Consider the following 13,645-nt stretch of genomic DNA (forward strand, 5'->3'; position numbering starts at 1 on the left):
TAACCGTTTGTTAAGGCGGCTTCAAGGTGTCGCCCGTTAACCTACATTATGAATCTAAGGGGAACACACAAACCTTAGAAACTATAAGGATTATTATATCCATAGTTTTTTTCATAAAGGTTCTTCTCCATAAATGTCGTGAAAATATTAAACGGAGACGCTATGAGTACCAAACAGAAAGACCTTCATTAATGCGATTACTGAAGGCATAACGGTCCGTTTTTTTCTGACGATTATTGGGAATATTTTAATATATTTAGTATTTAAAAGAAAAACATGCACTTTTCATGCCTTTTAATGTGGCATGTATAGTATAATTTAAAATCAAAATAACAATAGGTAGCCTAGGTAAAAGGATTAATATATTCATAAACGTGTCACTAAACGGAGTATTGTTCACATATTTTTATAATATAGCTCCATTTATATTTTTCACCCTCCTACGCTCATCACTATCAACGATACCCCAAGTCAATCCCTTTTTCTTTCTTATTTTTTCTCTTTTTGGCCAGCCTTTGACATCCACGCATCCAAAAGCCTTGTCCGGATCACCTTCTGAGAAACAGGCAAGGCAAGTATTCAACTCGTCGAGCGAGATGCACCGATCGCATGGATAGCGAGTCAAATGGGAATTGTTTTTAAATGCAGTCCGCGAGAAGCGGTTTCGCAGCATTCTCTGGGTCTCTGAGTTTCAAAACGGAGTCCCTCAACGTGTGTGGAATTGCTAAAATGCCACGCTGCCGGTCGGTAAAGGTCGGTAAAGGGTGACCACAGAAATTTTCACTTCTTCGCGCAGGCTGCGAATATGGACCACTGAAGTATACCCAATCCGTTTTTTTTTAATCTTCGATTGATTGGGAATATTTTGATGTATTCTGAATTCAAAAGTAAAATATGCACTTAAAACACTTATAAAGTATGCATAGTAAAATTTTTAATCAATTAAAAATAGGACTTTCAATAAGTATATCCAAATTCAACTTGATCGACTTAGAAAATATAGAGTATTATTGAACAATCGACAAATACAATTAGCATTATTCAAAGCAGCAATAAGGACATGGGTCATTTTTTCTTACTCCATTTTCTAATTAAAATTTCTCATTATGCACAAAACAAGAATCTGGTTTGGCAATATGGTGATTCATTTCCGCGTGTTTGAAAAATTGTTAAAATTTTAACATTCATGAGCCTGAAGTTTTCAGCGATTGAAAAGTTCTCCATGTTCGCAATGCAAGAATCAGAATTTACAAAAATGTTACATCATTTTCTCCTACTCGAAAACACATCGAGGGCTGAGAGTGAAAAAAAAAGCCGCTAGCGTCCTGGAAACTCTCCATTTAATACTTTATAGTTTTTTTAATGTCGAAATGGAAAGTTTTGTATGCCGTTGTACGCAGTGGATGGGATTCACTGTATATTAAATGTTGGAAACCAAGTGAATATGTTTTTTTTTTTAACTTTGAGGAAGCTTATATCTCGATTTCTCTTCCCTATATTATCATTTTGGAAAATGTGGAGCAGGATGCGCCCTTGTTGCTGCAGGTAGGTGTATTTAATTGGATTGAATACTGTATCTCTACCATTTGATGTATTGAAATTAAGTTGATTTAATGCTCCTAAAATTTAATTATGCCTCTGTGAGTTATCCATAACATCCAATCGCATATTTGTTGTGTGAACTGCACGTTTGACTGCTGTTTTCATTTTAACATCTACATGTGATAAAATTGTATTTTTGTAATTGTGATAAATATGCAATCCCTATGAGGATTTATTGATTATTTAACCACAAATTAACATATGTAATGTAGAACTATGGACTATGATGATTAAGCTGCATAGTAATTAAATTTATCAATCGTCATAAGTGATCAGATCATCGGTTGACATGGATAAATAGTTGAAAAATTCTTGAAACGTCATCCAATTTTTTTAAAGCGATTCCTCCTTTGAGAGATCTTGCAGACTCAAAAATCCTCTTGCACCTCAGGTGACAATCTTACAAAATTAAATTTTGTACAATTTAGGAGCCCATGAAGCTCTTCTAACTACAAATATGAGTATTATTACATTTTCTGAATCATTGCTTCAACTTTTTAATTTTGTTTTTATTTATCACGGAAATTATTTGCCTACTTTAAGGACAACAAACGTCATTCTCTCGGAAAAATGTACTTTTAATTCGAAAATAATTGATATTATTACCACACCTAAATAAAAAAATTGACAAAACCTAGGACAGAAGTTTCTTGCCACTAAAGAATGCATTTATAGAACTGTGGGAAAACTGATGGGGTCACGAAGTTGTAGGGAAAGAGAGAATGGGAATTGCTACATCTCGTGCCTTATCATTTCAATTTCGGAGATTATCATGCGGCGATCAAAGTTACGAAACAACCTTATCGTGGAAATGAGTAAGCCTGGTTCCTGACCATGTGAATAGGTCAAATAATAGCCACAATGAGGTTCGAAATAGAATCTCTAGTCCTGAAAGGATCGTTTTTTCTCTGTACAAGTCACAGAAAACCACGCTGCGGCCATGGGGAAACGCTAATGTTTCATCGCGCGGATAGGCACTGAGACAATTTCCGCTGTTTTTTTCCTTTCCTTGCTGGAGGTGTTTGATTGCTTTTTTTCTAATTTCGGGAGATGACACTTCTGCGGTATCCAAACTTGATCTGTGTGAATACTGCGGTTTACATAGCATGGGGGAGCGAATTGCTGTCATTTCTGCGAAGCCGGTTTTTGAGGGGGATGCATAGACGTTTATTACTGAAAAACGGAATGTGAAAATGTATAAAAACTTCGTATAAATTTTCTCTTTCTTATATATTATAAATTGACAATCTAATTTTACAGATAATACAAAAATTGGTTCTCACAGGGCTTTCTTTTAGGCCTTATATTTACGTATTTAGTTCATAAATACTAACATTAAAATTGCTTATGGTATAGCTCTCCAAACATATGATATAACAAGAGCTGTATCCGGTGGTTTGAGTATAAAATAAAAAAATATAATAATCTAATTGGTCTTCAGATCTAATCTAAATCTAATTGTTTCAGAAATATAGGAGCCTATTAGATGAAGCAAGGACTCAGAAGCCTCAAATTTTTATATCTATATCACATCTTGCATTGTTAGAGCAATCTAAAAAAAAGCAAAGTAGAGGAACGATGAGTTTTAGATCTAATGTGAGAGGGACTGCATTTTGTCCTTTATACGCAATATTAATCCTGGGAGCTGTATTAAAGGCTTAAATATAGATTACTATAGATATCGAGGAGGCATAGCGAAAGCTGTGCTCCTAGATCCACGTATTGAATCGTTTTTGCCTACATTGTGGAGAATACTTCTCTTTGGTATTAACAAATTGTTTTCAACTGTCAATATTTTGGTGAACATAATGAGCGCAGTTGTTGCCTACTCGGGCAAAGCAATATTTCCGCGACTGTAAGTATATGATACTAACCCATGACCTTGACCTATGACATGCTCCAATGGCTGGCTAGTCAACAACCCGTTCATCTCGGTAATATCAAAGCTTTCTTCCCATTTCTCTTCCAAGTGTGAAGGAAACGTACAGACAAAAAATTGCCGCCTTTTTCACATTAAAAGTATCGATGCGTGTGCGGAAATACTTTTTTTCAAATTCAATTGTTTAGGTATTCAATATAGATAATAACCCAAGTGTCAAAAATAACTTAAGTTTTGTTCCAAGGAAACTAGTCACTATTCAATGGTTTTCTCAAAAGAGGAAAATCGTGCGTCACAAATCATTCATCCTCACTATAATTATTTTTTGTTAGTCAGAGCAACCCGAAGCAACGTCTGATTGTGAGTTTGGACAACAGGCATTGGGATTCAGAGGAAAGGTAAGAGGGTAGCAGAAAGGAAATCACTCCGTCAACATTAATGCTCCCTTGACGAAATATATCAAATGGATCACCTTAACTTTCTAAATGACAGCACATAACAGAGACATGAGAGATTTTCCGAAAAAATCCCACACAACACAATACTAGAATACAGTAGCTACTACGGAGGCATGACCCTTAACTGTATCTACATCTACTTCTACATACTATACCGCAAGGACCCTCGTTAGGGGTGTGACGAGAAGTGTACGGCACCAGATATTCACGAAAAAGGAGAAAGAAAAGAAAGTACTTAAATAGAAGCGCACATTGAGTCCTACTAAGCATATATTAATGTTCTCCATATTTTGGGAGACGAACTAATTCCTGTACTTATCCGTGCGGAAAACTATCTCTCTTAATTTACCCTTTCTGTCGGATCTGGAAATATAGTAAGGATTTAAGATGTTTTCCTATTTCATTCTTTTTCCAACTTATTGTGAATGTATTGTCCCTCTCTGTACAATTTAATTTACTTGAATTCATTGGCAGTTTAGCGTCAGACTTTTCATTTTTAATCCCTTCAATCCCACAGATAACCCTCTTCTCTCGTAAACTTTCTTATAAAAACCTTTGCCCTTTACATCCACAGGTGTAACTTTATATTTTTTACATGCAGTATAGCGTAGATTAAATTCATGTAGCCTAAATATAAGCTGGATAGTAATGAGACTTTGCGGAAGAAATAATTCCTAAATTCGAAGTTTAAAATAGCGATATTCTCGCTTGATGACCGATGCTGGTAAAACCTTCATCCAATCTTTGTGATAGTTCAAATAAATTTCACTTGCGAAGGGGTTAGCGCATTGTTTAGTTTTTTATTGCTTGCGAGGTCTTTATTATGTTTTGTTCATTGTTCCATAGCCTATTGTCCCTTAGGCCCTTTGGCATTAATCATTCGTTACTGTCAAAAATAAAATATTGATAACACCTCTTTACGACGTACCCTGGTGCAAGGTACATTCATTGTTTACGCTAATTAAGATTGATTTCACTCGCGAATGGGTCAGAGCATCGTTTAGTTTCACTGCTTACCTGGCAAAGACCGTCAACTTTCCCGAAGCCGGAACGAACTCCAATTCAGTCGGCTTGCTCGAATGGAATTCCGACGGAAGTACTGCCGCCGGGAAACGTGCTGCGTTGAAGAAAATGAAGAGATGCGATGCTCTGGACTGCAGTCCGTGCTCGGGGTTGGACGGTGGACTCACTGGAAGAGTGCTGCTGTTGTGTTATAATCCAGAAGAAGAGCGTCGAAAAATAGGACCACTCTGTAGGCGATCGAGGGAGCGAATAGTGAGAGAGGCGCCCTTGCGAGAAGTCGAGTGCCATGGGAGGGGGGTGCACCCCTTCCCCCTTCTTCCACTTTCAAACCCAAACAAAGCATTCCCCTTCTACTCCTCCAACGTACCACACTCTCCCCCGTACGCAGTCTTCGCCGAGGAAAAGTTCCCCGCCTTCAGGGGGAATAACCACTGTGACTCTTTAACTCTTATAAAGGTGAGGTGGACGGTGAGGAGGAGGAGCGACGAAGTGCTGGACATGGTGGATGATGAGGGGCAGCTTTTTGATGAGATACGGAGGAGACAGAAGGTATGGATGGAGCGAGTACTTAGCGGGAAGGGGATGTTGAAAATAGTGTTAGAATGTAGAATGCTAGATGAACGATGGAGAGGAAGGAAGGGAATAGGATTTTTAGATAGAATGAAAGTCAGTAGGCCTTATTGTGAATGAAGAGGGAAGTGCTTGAAGGAAGGGGAGGCTCCCAGAATGCAATTTAAGTACTTCATATAAACCTGCTTTAATCGGTAGAATACTAAAATAATAATGATTATTCTCAACTTCTTGAATATTGACAGGATGTTTCAAGAGGAATCTGCAATTCTTGAGGACCACGGCGTAGCTCATTATGTTCAAAATATTGACCATTGAAAATATTTTGCTAATACCAAAGGGAAGTATCCTCCAAAATGTGCGCAAAAGCGATGTGATATGAGTATCTGTGAGCACAATTTCTTCCTGCCTTTTCAATATCTATGATATTCCATATTTAAGGTTAAAAACAGCTCCTAGGATCAATATTGCGTTAAAAGGTCAAACTCAGATCCCCTTAGATATGATCTTAAACTCGTCGGTCCTTCAGTTTGTTTTCCTCGAGATTGTATCTAAAAATGCAAGAAGTTATACAGATAAAATTCGGGGATTTTGGGTCTTTATGTCAACCAATGTATTACTATTTCTAATAAAGTCATTCGTTTCAGACATTTGTTTCTTATAAATCAAACTTTTGGAGAGCCATACCACAAACAATTGCACTAGTATTTATGGACGTAGCATTTATAATATAGTATATGAATAAAACCCATTGGGTACAATTTATTAATTTGTACATACAAGTATAGTGCCGATATAAAACATTTGAAAGAGGAAATTCGTCGGCAATTTCAACGTTTTCCCACGGGTATTTCAGTGGAACACGTCTATGCTGCCCTCTCTAATACTAAAAGTTAGTGATACAGAAAAAAAATGCTTCTGGGTCCCAATATCAATCAATAGAAGCAGTAGGTAAGACACTTGGAAGCATTTTTTGTCAACAATTATGGGGTCGCAGCTCCTTAATTATTGACCAATGGCAACGCATACATTATTTTGTATGCAGTTTGCAGTTACCATGAAAACGGTTTTTCCTGGTTATCCAGTCTTTTCGACATTTTATTCATTACCCTGAATTTTAAAAGACATTAAATAATTAAGGTTGGACGAAAATTTGGGATTATAATTGCCTGAAACAATCTTTGAGCTTACTCAAACGAGAGATGTGATCGAGTCTTCAATATACTACTTCCCACTTCCGACCACTCACTCATACAAATGTTTGGGGTGAACGAGACGAGATACGACAACATTTCTTATTAAAGCCTCCAACAAAATCGTCTGACACCCTAAGAATATTGTCAAATCACTAAATTTCCTATTTTACATCTTTCTTTCATTTATCTTTTTTATTAATTTAAAATTGAGTTTGGGGATTAGTTCAGAAAATGGCCACCAAAATCACATGCAGGTGCTGCGACCATATCACCACGAAGAAAAATTTGTTTATGCAAAAAAGGAGCAGAAGTGAAATAGGAAAAGTGGAAAAGAAGAGGATGGAGCGAAAACGAAAAGATGAGAAATATAAGGTAGGCTATTTGCAATGAAATTTTTGAAAAGTCAGTCTTCATTGCCTGTTTCCACATGAACAAAAGATTGTTTAAATCAAAGCGTAATGAAACAAAAATAAAGTAAATATAAGGCAGGAAATCACATTATTTTTTATTAATTACATTCTGCATATAAAATTTCGGTGTCATCATGATCGAAAGTGTGGTTAATAATTGCAAGGTTAACAAGTTCACATGCCTTATTAAAAATTAAAAAAACAACAGCAAGATTAACGTTTAAGTTCATTTTTCTGTTACTTTGCGTTTTAATATGCAATAATATTCGAAAGCTGATGCATCAAAGGCACTGAATAGAATAAGTGCAATTATAGGTATTTCATAATCATATTCATCATTCACATTTCCATTCAGTGACTAAGGTGTTTTGCAGTTAACATCTTCGAAGTCATAACTTTTGTAATGTCTTATTCATCAAAAGCTGTCATCTACTGATCACGAGATTACTTTGTTGCGCATTATCATGGATATTAAAGCTGTAATGAGAGGTTTGTTAATTCCGGCGCATTGAAACTTTATTGAGAGATATTCCTGCAGACTTATCATTCGCGATAATGATGAATCATCATCATGTGATGTGATGAAATTCGTCATACTAGACCCAATTCATGCCAAGGATCTCACCTAGCATGTTACAATCAATTTATTACGTCAATGTAAAACGCCTGTAGAAAAGCGTTCTTGCGCATCTGCGCTCGATATTCATAATCAGACCCATTCAGACCCTTCCTAATGCTATTGTGTGTATTATTCTCTCTTAAGCTTACGAAAGGAAACTGTAGTCACACCTTATTCATATTTTATTAGAATTTGGTAAAGTATTTAGAATAATAATAAATTAAGGCATTTTTGACATGGCTTATTATGACAACCGATTAGTCTGGTTGGTAGAATTTGTCGCTACCAAGTGCAATTTCATTCAATTCAAGTTCATTTTAATTCATTATGCCATGATATTAAGTACAAATTGAGTGTTATCGTGGAAAATTTTCTCAACGATCTTCGTTGTATATGAAGCAAATAATTTAAATGTTTTATCAGGCTCATAGAAAATTTATTTTTTCCATTTTTAGTCTCTTAGAAAAGCGTTTCTTTGAATATTTTTATATTGTAACTTATGTACTATACGCTCATTTTACTGTGAAAAAGGAAATATTGCTTACATTTAATCTGCATATTTGAATAAAAACGATAATTAACAAATGGCGGAAAAAAAGGTCTAGCAAAGAGGCCATAACAGGTCGCACGTCTTTTGCGGGGGTTCTGGGAGGGCAGAGCCCCCCCCAAACAGCGAAAGCGAGTATCAACGATACGATTGCGCAATGTCACCCATTTTGAGGTTGTCATCCTAAGTCATGTCCCGAATCGAAAGTTTGCTTCAAACGCAGACACCATCTCTGACACCATTCGAGTTTTTGTGTTGTGCTAGCCTCAGTAAAAATATTTGTCTCGGACTTGTGGGAAATAACTCCTCCCCGCAGACTCTGCCACCATTGTGTAGTGAGGTTACGGTGGGGCTCGGCAATCTTTTGGCCTTGGATGTCTGAATTTTCCACTTAACAGGAAGGATGATGGTTTTTCTGGATCACTTATGACTCACCCTTAAGTTCCGTCTCTCGTTAAATCGTGGGACGATGAATGTTGATGACTGCAAGTACACGCAAACGTTTATCCGGCACCCTCTGAGCCGTGAGTGCAAGCCTTTGGCCTGCATAGCTGTAAGGTATAATTCGCTCATTATCGTGCGAAGCTTTATGTTTTACTCTTTAGCTACACACGTTAGCATGACCCTAATCTATGTCTACATCTACTCAAGCAGCCTCAATAGGCATGTGGAGGTGGGTGATCGGAAACTAGCTATTTAAAAGAATAGAAGAAGCTGGAACGATAGTGCCTCCTAGAATTTGTTATCCTTTACTATTCAGGGTAAAAAAATAATTCTTATACCTCTGCGGCTGGTGAAATATACCTCTTAATTTATCGCTTTTGTTGGACCTAGAAATATAGTGAGAACTTTATGGATAGTCTTCTTCTCTTCTGAGGAAAAATAATTTTTTTATGTGTAGACTTCTTTAGCAATATGTCAATGTGGAGAATTGGACCTAATTGTGTTAGATATCCTATGCTATGCCAGTAACATATTTGAATGGGGTTTTAATAAAAAAATCTGAGAACAATAAAAGAGCCGCGCGCTACTGCGCGCCACTTACATGCTAAATTTTTAATCATGGCACTTAATGTTTTCTTATAATTGTTCATATCTTGTCGCTGTCTATGGGTTTTATACTCAGTTGCTTCTAGGAGGTAAGATCCTTCAGATTCTCCCTGATAGTATGGGATCAAACTTATAAAATATGACCATTTTTTAGGAAATATCTCCTGGAATACTGATATGATATTTAACCAATCAATCTCTTCGCTCCCTTGCATTTGCTAGGGACAAACTTTCATCGATTTTCAAATTGCTTCATTGCCTTAATATCAACGTGAGATAAGTACCTCCAACAGTGGTCCTTGTAAGTGATATCTTACATGCAGATTCAGAAGGCATAGCATGGGGGCTAATCGCCGGAGGTAAGTTACTTTCGGCCTAGACTAAGGTCGGATGGATAGACTGTTCATGCCTTAACGTGATGCTCTTGTTTCCTGCCTGTAAGCTTCTTACAGGGTGAAAATGAGGTCGCCTCAATGGATAAAGAAAGATCTAAGCACAAGGACACCTGAATAACCCTCACCGAAAAACTGTTCGGCATGTTTATTCGCACAGCGCATGATAATTAGCTGAACTAATTGTCTAACTGTCTAATTGACTAACTGTCGGAACTAATTGCAACAAGAATGCAAAAATAGATATTATTGAATTGAATAAGTTGATCATTGATAACCCATATGAACTTCTACCCTTATCTTCATTCGTTAAAATTTTTCTGACTTGTCATGAACTTCTTTTATCATAAATACCTAAATAACTTGCTAGTTACTCAGAATATGACCAACGTATCGGTCTGCCATTTTGTTACCGAGTGATTTGTAATTTTAGTAGTTTCGTTGTTTCATTTTTCATAATTGTTATAAAAAGCACTCTAAATAGACAAATATAGTGTGTACCAGTTTAAAAAAATAAAAATAAACAAATATGAGTAAAAATTAAATTCTAGATATGCACACTTTCCGGATTCCGAGGTGGTATGGTATGGTACTTGGAGAAGGCGACCGACAACTGAGATCATTTGCGCCATGAGGGAAGGAAGGAAGGGTGGAGAGATACCCGGTATCGGCATTAGCCTGTTCTTAACGAAAGGCGACAAAGGGGATTAACGTCCCATCCGATGGACAGAGTATTGAGCTTGAGATATCCTCCACATAACATTCTAACAGGGATCGGACATTCTCTGAAAATTCTCTACCACTTGCCGGGATTTGATCCCGGGTCCGCCGGATGGGAAGCCAGCACTCTAGACACCACACCAACCCGATCCCCATAGATTTCAAGCTCTAACACAGTAATCAGTATGAACGAAGCAGTAAGCAGCATGAACTTCAGGAGAAATATCTCCTTCCGCGGACGAGGGCTGGCTGACCTAATGCCTCCTTCCGAGGGCTTTCCCTTTCCCCCCACCCCATTTCAACCCCCCTCCCCTCCCCTCCAAACGCACTCCCGTCTCTCTACTCACGAGCTCCCCCACTCCACCCAAACTCTCCCCCTCCTCCCGTCTGCACTCCACTCAGATGAGAGCATGCTGAAAAACTTTCGTCACGACTCGACTAAGCGTTTTCCCCTCGTGCCCCTCATAACTTTCCGTGGTTGCTCGTCGATTCGATGAATGGAAATTCATAGTGGATGATTTTTATACCGTCAGCTATACAGTAGATATTTTTAGTCCAATTGAAGCCATGAAATTATTCTTCAGCAATCGCCAGAAGTCATTGATTTAAAAAAATGATTTTCCGTCGGTGGTCCGAATAATCAACCACTGGTTGATTGTCTTGAATGGGTGAGGGCAGAGCTCACCCTAAACTAAGTTCAACTAACGGTGTATAAAATTTACGTATTCAGAGTAATAGCCAGTTCCTTTCCCTGGATCATCTCTTTCTTCAGTGATTATGGGAGTGTCCGTGGGATTTTGTGAAAGCAATCTTTCCATTGCCAATAAAAAATCGACTTTGTTATCTAGATCCACATTTACGCTAGTCATACACTGGAACGTATTCAGGCGGCTACGCGCTCACGCGACGCAAGCGGCTTCGCGCGGCAAATCCCATAACCCAGAGTCAGACATACCCTCGTCCATTGCAGGCGCCAACCTGTGCGGAGCTTCAGGCGTGCACACGCTCGTGCTAAATATCCTGTTTGCGTTGGATCTGTTGCTGGTAGATGCTTAACCGGAGACGGAACTGTGCTAATTATTTTAATAATAATATAATATGGTTTATTATAAGGATACAATAATTATTAAAATAAATAATACATTCGATAGATATATATTCAAATAATAGTTTAACATGAGTGTAAAAAAATAGTCATTTGTAACATATAATCAAATAGATAGTCACCAAATTTAAAATTTTGCAATTTTTTTCTCTTTACTATTAAACATATCACGGAAAGTGCCTTGTGTCATCCGATAGTAGTAAAAAAAAGCTTTGGCGGTTCATTTTCCAAATTCATATACAAATGGTTGAACTCGCCTATCGTCCAATTCATCTGATAAATTCGGTTCACAAAACAAGATCTTTCCTTACCAGCTTGCATCCGACGTCTTATGAGGTAAGTACTGTCAAGCAGGTGTAATTCCTAGAAATCCACATTTGCTGATAAGGTCGTTTTTCAAACATAACGAAACTGACTTCTGCCTGTAACGAATGCACACGTCCACTGGCAGCGCATGTTCGCTTTCAATGGACGAGCCCTACGCTTGTAGCTTGGTAAAGGTCGATGAATGTAGAACGTCAATTATAGTTTAAAGTATTTCAAGAGATTTTTCAATACATATTATGAGGAAGATTTATGAGGTCAATGTAGGAGCTGGGTTCATTGCAAGACATGATGGAATATAAGGACATGCAAGATATATACGGAAGGGGTATGAAATATTCTTTCCTTTACCAAGCGAAGAGATGGCTGAATGGCTTTCCATGACTGCAAATAAACAGAAATTGTTTTCAAATGCAAATATAAGCTTTACCTATGCATAAACGTTAGGTAACTAAGGGAGGCTAGGGAGAGAGGTTGGGTAACTTCGAAATAATTAATCACCTTGTGATATGAAATAACCCTCTGTTTGCCTATTCAGGGCCTTCTAATGCTCATCTCACACCCTCAACTAGTCAAAATAGATATATCTTGCCCATAATATACCCACCACTCTGTTCTAAGAGTCACTCATTAATGTGAATAATGATGGTGATTTATACTCACAGGGTCTTACTATTTACAGGTGCAGTCATAGTTAAATCAATGTTATTGCTGAATGTTGAGAAGTTAGAAAATTAACTGGAAAATAATGAAAATTTTCCCTATTATCACCATATAAAATTTATTTTTTCTCCAGTAATATTTGGAATTTACGTAATAGAAATTCATATAGTTGCTGATGGATTAAAATTTGTCACGTATTAATTTTTGAACTTGTCTATTAGATCGGAACTGGTTTCCTTGAGCTTTATACGACAACTGACAATAGGAAACAATGCCTGATGCCCAATATTCACGCCATCTTTCGTAAAAAGTATAAGATGTAAATAATCGAAGTGGACAAAGTTAATATAGCATACTGCTGACTAACCTTGATTCAAAAATTTCTTCTAGTAAATTTCGTAAATTTATCCTCGAATCTATTAACATTCAACCATCAACTAATCGACGCATGACGAGCCAATTTAGTTAAATAATACCTTGGCATAACCCTAAATAAGTATTGAAGAGCAATTTTTTCTATATTTCTAATATTGAATCTACCCCTTCACTGTAAATATTGTGCAATGGATTGAGTCAAAATTGAAAAGCACAAAATATTGATGATAACGTTATAACATCTCAAACTTTACAGCATCTGACTACCCCTTCCAGTCCTTAATCAAAATATCCATTCTCCTTCACAACAACATATTCGCACCCAATAGGATTTCCATCCTGGAATATTCATTGAATTCATAGTCATAGAATTTTAATGACATCGGAAATTTTAATTGGAAACATATTCATACGATACAGCGTTAATGCCACATCCACCACGGTTTCAATTCACTCGATTTTTATGGTAATTCTTGTGGAAATTCGTTTGGAAAAAATCAGCACACGCTTCGGATCATAAGAAGTTTAATTTCACATGCCGCATTTTTTGCTTGAGATGATGTCACAGAACAAGCTATTCATGCGATAGAAATAAATTTATTGCGGCTAACGCCCTCTGATTGAGTAAAATATAACCTCTCTAATATTGTCCGATAGAGGTAAAAAAGATCTATCGTATGCAGGGTGACAGTCGTATAATAAAGGTAGAGGA

The 13,645-nt window shown here is 37.2% G+C and overlaps 1 protein-coding gene across 1 annotated transcript in view; it reads right to left on the reverse strand.

Moving 5' to 3' along the window:
* Positions 1–5,217, reverse strand: part of LOC124161267 (circadian clock-controlled protein daywake-like) — a 30,378-nt gene extending 25,161 nt beyond the window's left edge. Inside the window, exon 1 of the mRNA XM_046537555.1 lies at positions 4,957–5,217. The gene's annotated coding sequence lies outside the window, so the exon portion shown is untranslated. The remainder of the gene's footprint in view (positions 1–4,956) is intronic.
* Positions 5,218–13,645: the final 8,428 nt, after the last annotated feature.

This window comes from Ischnura elegans, chromosome 6 (assembly GCF_921293095.1).
Source record: "Ischnura elegans chromosome 6, ioIscEleg1.1, whole genome shotgun sequence".
NCBI classification, from domain to species: domain Eukaryota; kingdom Metazoa; phylum Arthropoda; class Insecta; order Odonata; family Coenagrionidae; genus Ischnura; species Ischnura elegans.